Source organism: Petaurus breviceps, unplaced genomic scaffold, assembly GCF_028583685.1.
Source record: "Petaurus breviceps papuanus isolate PSGF00001 unplaced genomic scaffold, PetGlider_PUasm1.0 90977, whole genome shotgun sequence".
Classification (NCBI taxonomy): Eukaryota; Metazoa; Chordata; class Mammalia; order Diprotodontia; family Petauridae; genus Petaurus; species Petaurus breviceps.
Genome location: NW_027187391.1, coordinates 5,925,552 through 5,936,863, shown reverse-complemented (window position 1 = coordinate 5,936,863; position 11,312 = coordinate 5,925,552). Strand labels below are relative to the sequence as shown.

The 11,312-nt window shown below is 41.0% G+C and overlaps 1 pseudogene; it reads left to right on the top strand.

The window, feature by feature from the left end:
* The first annotated feature begins 7,010 nt into the window (after positions 1-7,010).
* LOC138153357 (GTPase KRas pseudogene) lies at positions 7,011-7,693 on the top strand (annotated as a pseudogene).
* Positions 7,694-11,312: the final 3,619 nt, after the last annotated feature.

Genomic DNA, 11,312 nt, shown 5'->3' with positions numbered 1-11,312 from the left:
TTTTGATGAACTTATTTATTTATTATTTACCCATGGTCATCTCCAGTGAGTCAGGTAATTTCCCAGACAGGATCCAAAAGAAAGAGAGAATCCCAATAGAAAAATTCTACAGGTGTTCCTCCTCACAAGGGCTGAGTATAGAAAACTCTGGATAGGATATGGTCAATGAGATCTGTTATCATTTTCCATTCTGGAAAAGAAATTAGAGAGAAAATGCATATTCCTGAGATCATGGCATGGTATGGACCAGATGACACCTTGAATTGATGCAACACTGCATATCTTGCACAGGCACTGAAGATTAACTGTGAGGTAGGTCTAGAACTGAATAGGATTAAGAAAGTAGACTAGATTATATTGGGAAATTGTGCAACAATTTCAGTGAGCCCAAGTTATCTCCAAGGGAGACCAAGCTCCCTGTCACAAGATGAATTTAAGAAATATTTAATTTTAAATAATTTCAGTCATCTAGTTTCCACACTTCTATTCATGGTATGTTAAATATTTTTACAGTTGCTAATTGAGGTAAACAAAAAGCTAATAGATATAGAAAATAAAGTCTATTAAACTATACAACCCAAGTTTTAGCATAATTTATTTCTTTTCTTTTTATTCTGTGCTTTACAATCAAACATGAGTATTTCTATGTGCAAGATCACAAAAAGAAAATTGTGCATAAAATCACAAATCTCTATTACCAATACATTGAAAAGCATTTATTAAACATTGACTAAATTCCAGATGCTATGTTAAGTCCTGGACATAACAAAGCAAGCCAAGGCAAAATACAAATCTGTTACTGCCCTCAAGGAGCTCACATTCTAATAGAGGAAAAAACATTTAAGAATAACTAAAAACAGACAAGCTATATACAGAGTAAATGGGAAGTATTCTCAAAGGGGACACACCAACAGCTGAGATGGTGGTAGTGATGGGGACTGAGAAAGGTCTCTGTTGGGAGGTGGGATTTAAAATGAAATTTGAAGGAAAACAGAGAAGCTAAGATGAAACATCAAAGAGGGAGAAAATTGTAGGCATTGAGAGGGAAAATGCAGTGTTGTGTTCAAGGAAAAACAAAAGGACAAGTATGTAGTGTACCTGGATTGTAGTGTATGTAAAGTATAAGAATTCTGAAAAGCGAGGGAGGTGGCAGATTACAAAGATTTTAAAGTATCAAACAGAGGAAATAGGGTGAAGATGGTTAACAGGGCAAAGTTAACAAGAAGAAGTACAGCAAGCTCCTGCCACAAAACTTCTTCAACAGATCTAGAAACTGCTCTAGATCAAAAAAGGTCATGCTGAGTAATTTTATCAGCCCAGTTCAGCATAGGGAGACAGATAGAGAGGACTTTGGATAGTGGGAATAGTGTCTGGCCAGAGTCCCAGAGACTGAAAGAGAACAGGCAGCTTTGTTTTTCACTACCCAGACTCAGTTCCAGGTGACCCAAGACTGACTGAAGCAGGGACCCATGTACAGGGATGGCATTCTGGAGTAAGAGCAGTTGTGGTTTGTAGGCTGTGTACTGGGTGAGGAATAAGTTCAAAAGCAAGTAGCAGCTATATAGTTATAACCCCAGGAGAGTACTGGAGTCTCAATTTGAACTTTTAACACAGTCTGAAACCTAAAGAGGAATAACCAAAACAGGAATTCCAGGCTGAAGGGAAACCTATAGTTCTGTCACTCTAAACCTATAAAACTTTCCAGTTAGATAACAGTGATTGAGTCCATCATCATTCTACTGGGACCTCAAGTGGGCAAGCTCATAGACTTCTTGCAAAGACCTAAACCTAGGTCAGGACTTGCAAGGCCAGAGCAGGGAGATGATGATCAGACTTGCCTTGGACCAGAACATTTTGAGAGTACTGAAACCTTGCATGTCCCCAATCTGAGTTGTTTGTGAGATTCTGGAATAACACAAAAAAGCAGTAATAGGACCAGCCCAGATATTCCCTCTGAATATATACAGAACCTGACCTCTGTCAGGAAGTAGGTAGAAGAATGATCAAACAAACAAAAAAAGAATCCCATCATAAAAAGCTATTACAATGACATGGACATCCAAGATGAAAACCAAGAAGAAGAGAATGACTGAAAAACATTTACAAACAAAGCCTTAAAGAAAAACAGAGCTTGGGCACAAATTCAACTAGAAGTATTAGATGAGATGAAGCAAGAATTTTTTTAAAGAGAGTTTATATATTTTTATAAACGAAATGAGAGCATTGAAGGAAACAATTAGAAGAGAAATGAGAGCTACAGAAGAAAGAATTGGAAATGGAAAAGACATTTTAGCACAAGAGATACAAAACCTGACCCAAGTAACAAACTCTGAAAATTAGAATGGATCAAACAGAAGCTAATGTCTTCATAAAACAACAAGAAATATTAAAACAAAGTCAAAGTTCTGAAAAAATAGAAAAAATTTAAAAGTTTTTTATAGTAAAAAACAACTGACTTGAAAAATAGGTTGAGCAGAGAAAATTTAGGGATTATTGAACTATACAAAAGTCATGAACAACAACAACAATAACAACAAAAAGCCTAGACATCACTATGTTTCAATAAATAAAAATTGCCCAGATTTCTTAGAACCAAAGGGCAAAATGAAAATTAAAACAGCCCACTGGTCATTTCCTGAAAGAAATCCCAAAATGAAAACTCCTAGGAATATTACCACTAATATCCAAAGCTTCTAGGTAAAAAAAAAAAAAAAAAGCAAACTGCAAGCAGCCAGGCAAAGAAAGGAAAAAAACTGGAAAGATTTGTAGGAACTGAAGCAGAACAATATTGTAAAGTCAAATTAGTTTGAAAGAGTAAGGACTCTTACCAGTCATGATTCTAGAGGAGTAAGGATGAAAAATTACCCATCCCTCGATAGAGAGGTCAAAGGCTTATGATGAAAAATGAGACTTTTTTATTTTGGACATAGCCAGTGTGGAAATTTGCTTTGCTTTACTATATATGTTTGTACCTAGTTTTTTTTCTTTCTTTCTCATTAGGGGATGGGGAGAGGGAAGGAGGGAGAGAAGGACATTTTTTGTTGACTGAAAAGAATTAATTAAAAAATATAAAAAAGAGGACTTTATATTTGATCCTGGAGATACTAAAGAATCACTAGAGCTAATTCAGTAGATTGGTGAAATGGTCAGACCTATGCTTTGGGAAAATCACTTCGACAGCTGAACAGAGGATAGATCGGTGTACAGAGAAATATAAGACAAGAAGACCAGTTAGAAAAGTGTTATAATAGACCTGGCTTTGTGAGTAGAAAGAAGGCACTGTATATGAGAGATGCTAAGAAGGTATAAATGACAAATTTGGCAATGGATTGGATGGATGAGGTGAGTGAGAACTGAGGATGACACTGAGGTTTTGAGTCTAGGTAATGACAGTGCCCTTAGCAATAATAGGTTAGTTGGGAAAAAAGAGGAAAGACATGAGTTCTGTCTTGGACAGGATCAGTGTGAGATGCTTTTCATATACACATTTCAAGATGTCCAGAAGGTAGTTGCTGGTGCAATACTAGAGCTCAGGAGAGAGTCTAGGATTGTATATATGATTCTGGGGATCCCATGTATAGAGATTATAAATAAATAAACCCAGAGGAATTTATGAGATCACCAAGATAGCACTGAGGAAAAAAAGAAGAGGGTCTGGGACAGAGTTTTAGGTGGACAGCCATGACATGGTTGGAGAATCAATAAAGTACACAGAAGAATTAGTCAAACAGGTAGGAGGAGAACCAGAAGAAAACAGTACCACAAAAACCCGGAGAGGAAAGAATAGCTAGGAAAATGGGTGATGAAATGTCAAATGTTACAATGGTATCAAGGAGGATTGGAATTGAAAAACAGCATTAGATTTGGCAATTAAGAGGTCATTGGTAGCTTTGAGTGAGATGTTTCAGATGAATGATGAGGTTGGAAGTCAGATTACAAAGGATGTAGAAGACAGTGAGTGTAAAGGAAGGGGAGGTACCTAGAGTATGAAATATAGAGGAGATGTCTTTCTCAAAGAGTTTGGCTCTTTTGGAGATAGACTATAGGATGACAGCTGGGATATTAGGATCAAGTAAGGTTTTAGGGGTAATGTGGTAGAAAAGGAATAAGTAGGTGAGAAGAGACTAAGATAAAAGTGAGGATAACAATGAGTGCGAAATGCCGGACAAGTCAGACAATCAAGAGTGCATTTAGCAGGGTTGACCTCGCTAAAGAAAAGGGCAACCTCTTCTCCTGAGTCCAGAGAGAAGATCATGAGATAAGATGTCTTAGTGAATGGCCTCAATTTTTTTTTTTTGATGAAAGTATGAGGTGAAGTCCTCAGCAGACAGGATGGTAGGGAAAGGGGTGCTATGAGAATCATGACTGGGGAAGAGATTTGCCACAGGAAGGTGGAGAGTGATATAGTGAATGGACTAGGATTAGAATGACTGCCTTTTTACACCAGAGGCCAAGCTGAGATTAGATAACATAAATTAATAATTAATAATAATGATAGCTAGCATTTAGATAGCACTTTAAGATCTGCAAAATACTTTACAAATATTATCTGATTCCTGTAACAAACCTGGGAGATAAGTATTGTTATTGTCCCCGTTTTACAGATGAGGAACTGAGAAAAGTAGGGTGAGCCCAGGCTCACTCAGCTAGTAAGTCTCAAGTGGGATTTGAACTCAGGTCTTCCTAAATCCAGGCAGGTCATGATATCCACTATGCCACCTAGATGGTTAGGCCTCCCTGAGGGCATGGAGAGTTGGGCAGATTTTGAACGGGACATTGGAGTGCGTATGTTATGGTAGATAAGAATGAGGAAGCAAGTAGTTGGAAATGTGGAATAGTGTTTTTACATTGGCAGATGGGGGTTCAGAATAACTGGGATGGGGAGTGTCTAAGAGTTAGGGAGTATGCCAACCACTAAGGGATGACTAGCTTAGCATCAGTTGTTGGAGAGTGGCCTGTTGAGTGAGAGACAAGGATTAAATTGTTCAAAGCCCTCACCAGAAGGTCCAACCTTACAGCAAGCGGTAATGTTGTGTCCTTTGAGTTCCAGATTCACCTCATAGCAGGCAGGACCAGGAGGAGATATAGAAGCCCAGTCAAGAGGCAGTGCTGGTTTGGCTGCAGAAGACCATTGAAGGTAGAAGTTAGAGGGATCTTTTCCGAGGATAGGGCTGGGCCATCTCCAGTTGTGCTGATTTATATACCTGGCCACTGGACTCGCCTCCAGAGGAGAAAGTGAAGCTAGTGACTTTGCAAAGCCCTCCCTCACTTAAATCCAATTAACTTGCAAGTTATGGCATCATCTTTCTGATGTCATGGTTCTCTTTGAGAACAAAGGACAAACCACAACAAGAATATGACAGTACCTGAGAAGACCCTGGAGGCCACAGAAGCCAAGAATCAGTTCAATAGGTGTTGTCCGAAGTTGTTTACCTAGGTCTGGATCAGAGGAATGGATTCTTGTCCCAGGATAGCTCAGGTGCTTTCCTTCCTTACTCCTACATTCTTACTCCTCACCCCCAATGAAAAAGGGCCTGAGAAAGGGATAGCTGATGAAAGAAGTCAAGATATTGGTGATGTTTGGTGGGGTTGGGTACGGTTTTTGAGAGAATATAATAAATTCAACATAACAGTTTCAAAGCTATCTTACTTGTCTGTTTCCTTCCTTTCTGTTCTCTTCTATGCATTTAAAAAATGCAATGAGCTATATGAACCTTCTTTTCTTCTGTTTTTATCATCTCTGTTGCTAGTCCTCCTGTCCCCCTCAAATCCCTTTCCCAGTGGGAAAAGACAATAACTCTCCTTTATAACAAGTAAGAATAATCCAGACAATGTATCCATGTTGGGAGCGAAGGCATCCTTCCCCCGTGAGAAAACCACCCCCCCCCCAGTACCATGCCACGTGAATCTGCTGACCACAGAGTGTTTCAGCACCAGGTGTCTTAACCACAAGATGTTTCAACAGTTGTTTACAAGAATCCCTCTCCCCGCCCACTTCTTCAAAGAGTATATAAGTCCTGTTTACCAGCAATAAACATCATCTTCATCAGACCTTCAGACCTTAAAACAAACTCTCTTGGTCTCGTTCCTTCTTTCCCACCCATTCCTTTATAGGCTGGGTCCCCCTCGGCCCCACGAATAACTTGGTCCCACAGGACGGGACAAGTGGTGCCCAACGTGGGGCCCGAGGCACGGACCCTCGCCAGACGGACCAGTGCCTAGCACAGAAGTCGTCGTGACCCCTTCTTTTTCGGTGAAGAACCCCCCGGCTGCCTAAGAGCCCCCGTCCTCGGTAAGTTGAATTCGTCCGTCTCATACTCATGGGTCAGAAATTATCTAAGGAACAGGTCTTTATAAAGGACCTTAAATCATTACTCAGGGAAAGGGGAGTTAAAGTTAAGAAAAAAGATTTAGTTAAGTTTTTTTTTATTTGTGAATGATGTTTGCCCTTGGTTCATTATAAATGGGCCAGAGATTAACCCTGGCAAATGGCAGAAGGTTGGTAGAGATTTAAATAGGAAATTACAAACGGAAGGTCTGGAGGCGGTCCCTGTGACTGTCTTCTCTTATTGGGGCCTCATCAGAGATGTTGTAGAAGCAGCCCACAGGGACCCAAATAGGCAACAATTACTGTCAGTCGCGGAGTCCTGCCTCCGCCCCTTGTCCCGAGCAGCCTCCTTGGCTTCCTTGGCCCCCGGCGACAGAGAGGTGCGTGCGGGTCTATTACCACAGACGGAGGCTTTTAATACGCCTTGGCCCCCGTCTGTTGTGATAGACATGCCCATAGCCCCGAAAGAACCCCTTTATCCCCCTCTCCCTGAGGAGACATGGCCAGCAGCCGACTCCCTGAACTTTCCCATATTCATAAAAACATCCAGTGACGACACCCTAGATCCTGGAAATGTGGCAGATCTAGAAGATGAGGCGGCTCATTATAATAACCCAGACTGGCCCCTCCTCAACTCAAGCCCTTTGCAGATCCCCCCCCCTTATGCAGTCCAGACCTGCGCTCCCCGGCCCCCGCCATTTCAGAGTGGGCTCGAGAGCGGTACTAACGCAGGTGGCCGTGCGGGCTTGAGACCCAGCGTCTCTCCAGCACGGAAGAGAGGCCTGCTGAAAATGACTGAATATAAGCTTGTGGTAGTTGGAGCTGGTGGCGTAGGCAAGAATGCCTTGACAATACAGCTAATTCAGAATCACTTTGTAGATGAGTATGATCCTACAATAGAGGATTCCTACAGGAAACAAGTAGTAATTGATGGAGAGACCTGTCTCTTGGATATTCTCGACACAGCAGGTCAAGAGGAATACAGTGCAATGAGGGACCAGTACATGAGGACTGGGGAGGGCTTTCTATGTGTATTTGCCATAAATAATACTAAATCGTTTGAAGATATTCACCATTATAGAGAACAAATAAAAAAGAGTTAAAGATTCAGAAGATGTACCCATGGTCCTTGTAGGAAATAAATGTGATTTACCTTCCAGAACAGTAGATACAAAACAAGCTCAGGACTTAGCAAGAAGTTATGGAATTCCTTTCATTGAAACATCGGCAAAAACAAGACAGGGTGTTGATGATGCCTTTTACACATTAGTTCGTGAAATTCGAAAACACAAAGAAAAGATGAGCAAAGATGGTAAAAAGAAGTCAAAGACAAAGTGTATAATTATGTAAATAAAATTTGTACTTTTTCTCAAAGCATACTTAAGATAATTTTTGTACATTATACTAAATTATTAGCATTTGCTTTTTAGCATTACCTAGTTTTATTTCTGCTTCATGCAAACTCTTATCTTTTATCTGAATGCTTATTTTAAAATGACAGTGGAAACTTTATTCCTCTAAGTGCCAGTATTCCCTTAGTGTTGGTTCTTGAGCTAGCAATGCCTGTGAAAAAAAAAAAATTGAATATCTGAGATTTTCCCTCTTATTCCTTTTGACTCCCATCTGACAGGGAATTGAAGGTTTTAAGGATGTTTTTTAAATTATTTGCTCTAAATGTATGTTTGCCCCTATTGAAAGTTGAATTATAGTCTGTCTAACCCTAGAAACAACTAGTTTCTAGAACTTTAGAACTTTTAAATATTTTCTGATTTACAAATATCAGGCTGGTTAGTGATTATTACAACATAATTGTAACCGTCATTTTTAGGAAGGATTTTCAGTTTGGGGGTATGGGAGTAGGGGATGTATTTAGGAGACATTAGGACTTATTCCACAGTCTAAATCCCTAACCCCCAAGGGAATTTTGTTATTAACTTATATACATTATGAAAGAAAATGACAATTACACATTCAAATTTTAAAGGTCAGGGTTTTTTAATAACCTACTTCTTCATTAAATTGAGGGGTTGTTTGTTTTTGAAATGCCAACATCTAACTATATATTCATAATTTTAAAATATATATATGTGTATATATATGTAGACACACTGCTACATATTATCCCTTATTCCGTCTAATTTCCATTTATGAAAGAACAAAAAATTTTTTTTGTGGTGGATATTGTTCCTTGGCATAATGATTTTTGATTTACTCATATAAAGGACAACTACTTTCACATTTCATAGTCTTAAATCTTGTTCATTATCAGGTATCTTCGAGAAAATAGATCTAGGCATTCTAAATGAAACTGTAAAATTTTGAGTAATGGAAACCCTTTACAGAATTACTTAAGTGTTGCTTTAAATGTATTGTCAAACCAGTAAGTTCTAGTACTGTAATGTGGAGTGTAAAAAGGCAATGTTTTATTATTTTTTTTAAAGCAGTTGTAGTTCTGGTTGTGATTACGTAATTGGTATCTGAGTCCTAACCGATAGAAATGTGATATCTACTCACTAATTATGTGTTCATTTTACAATATGAGGCTGCCTTAAAACTTTTTGGTAAAGACCCCGATCATATTGTATCCCCCTATACTGCTGCACAAGTACAGTGGCTCGTTCAGAATGATGATGATTGGGCTATTAGTTCTATTTCCTTTCATGGTACTATTGATAATCATTTTCCTTCAAATAGACTGATTCATTTTCTGCAAAGGACGCCTGTGGTTTTCCCCAAAGGAACAAAAACAACACCAATTCAAGGAGCCCATTTGGTTTTTACCAACGGCTCCTCCACGGGTGTTGCTGCATTTAGCATTGATGGTCAGGTATCCCGCTTTAATACCCATTTTTTATCTGCACAATTAGTTGAGCTTGTAGCCATTATTAAGGTCTTTGAGCTCTTGCAAGAGCCTTTTAATTTGTATACTGATAGTGCTTATATAGCACACTCTGTCCCCCTTCTGGAAACAGTTCCTTTCATTCGCCCTTCGACTAATGCCTCTCCCTTATTTGCAGAACTTCAACACCTTATTCTTGCCCGACTTGCCCCTTTTTTCATTGGTCACGTCCGGGCCCATTCAGGCCTGCCCGGTCCATTGGCAGAAGGAAATGATGAAGTCGATCAAGCCACTCAACTGGTGGCCGTTGCTCTCACCGACTCCCCTCTTTCCGCTGCACAAAAAGCCCATGCCTTGCACCACCTTAATGCACAAACCCTTAGGTTGCGATATTCCATCACTCGCGAACAAGCATGACAAATAGTGCATCAGTGCAATGGCTGCCTGACCCTCCTACCTGAGCCTCATTTGGGAGTAAATCCCCGGGGGTTAATGCCCGGGGGAATATGGCAAATGGATGTACCCATTATCCACCTTTTGGTAAATTGAAATATGTTCATGTCTCCATTGACACCTTTAGCGGCTTCCTCTTTGCGTCCCTCCAAACGGGCGAAGCTTCTAAACATGTGATTTATCACATTCTTGCCTCCCTAGAGGTCCTCCCACAGCCCCAAACTATCAAAACTGATAATGGGCCTGGTTACACTAGCATTGCTTTCCGACAGTTCTGCGCCCAAATGGGGATTAAGCACATCACAGGCATCCCATATAACCCTCAAGGCCAAGGCATAGTTGAAAGAGCTCACCAAACATTAAAAAATATGATCTTAAAATTACAATCATGGGGGGATATGTTATACCCCAGAGCAGGGAATTTTAAGACCCTCCTAAACCATGCAATGTTTGTTTTGAATTTCCTCACTTATGACGCTAATGGCAAAACCGCTGCCGACCCCTCTGGCATTCATCCACGGCAAGCACTTATGCACAGGCCGTGTGGAAAGATCCACTGTCCAATAAATGGCAAGGCCCCGACCTGGTCCTTATCTGGGGCAAAGGACATGCCTGCGTCTATGATACACAAGCACAAAACGCCAGATGGCTTCCAGAGTGCCTGATAAAACTTCACAACTCACCCAGGGATCTCCCTGAGAAGTCTTTTAACTGTGCTTTGTTTCAGGAGACGCCATGAACCAGACGAGCCTGCCAGACATCACCATGATCCTTTGCCTGTTTGTCATCTTTGGGGCCATCCCTGGCACTTCGTACCAGCTTCTCAACCATACCTGGCTGGTAATAAATGGAGCAGGTGATAAGTGTGGAGTGAGTCAAAAATAACATCTGAAGACTGGTGGCCTACCCTATACCCTGATCTTTGCAAATTAGCTTTAGGGGCACCAGCCAACTGGGATTTGGAAGGGTATAGCGACCAACAGCAAGCCCCCTTGTCTCCCTCCCCTCCTGAGAGATGGGGCCTTGACCCATGGGGGGGCTGTGACTCAGTTAGCCAAAGGAGTATGTTAAGAGCACTTCCCTTTTATGTCTATCCCGGTTATCATAGAAATCGCGCCCTGAACTACAAGTGCGGAGGCTTGGCAGATTACTATTGCCACAGCTGGGGCTGCGAAACCACTGGGGACACCTACTGGCATCCCTCCTCCTCATGGGATTTTATTACGGTCAAAGCCAGTTATACACATCAGGGCACCGGGACTCCGGGTTGGACAAACACACAGGAGTGCTCAGGGTGGTGCCATCCCCTGCGCATCCAATTTACAGAACCCGGTAAAAAATATACTCACTGGGACCGGGGTGTGTCTTGGGGACTTCGGCTTTACAAAGAACGGTATGATGATGGTTTGACTTTTACCATCAAGCTCCATAAGAGCATCCCTAACCAAAATAAGCCTGTGGCTGTTGGTCCCAATATTGAGCTTCACTCGGGATCTTCTCAGGGGCACAGAATCAAGCCTAATCCCCTGCCCATTTCCCCTACACCTAGAGCACCAGTAAGTGAACCCTTTCGGCCCACACTTCCCAATGGACCCCCTTCCTCCGCTGAACTTATTCTTTCTTTGGTTAACGCCTCTGTATTATACAATTAGCAAAATGACTAACCATTCCCTAGAAGACTGTTGGGTTTGT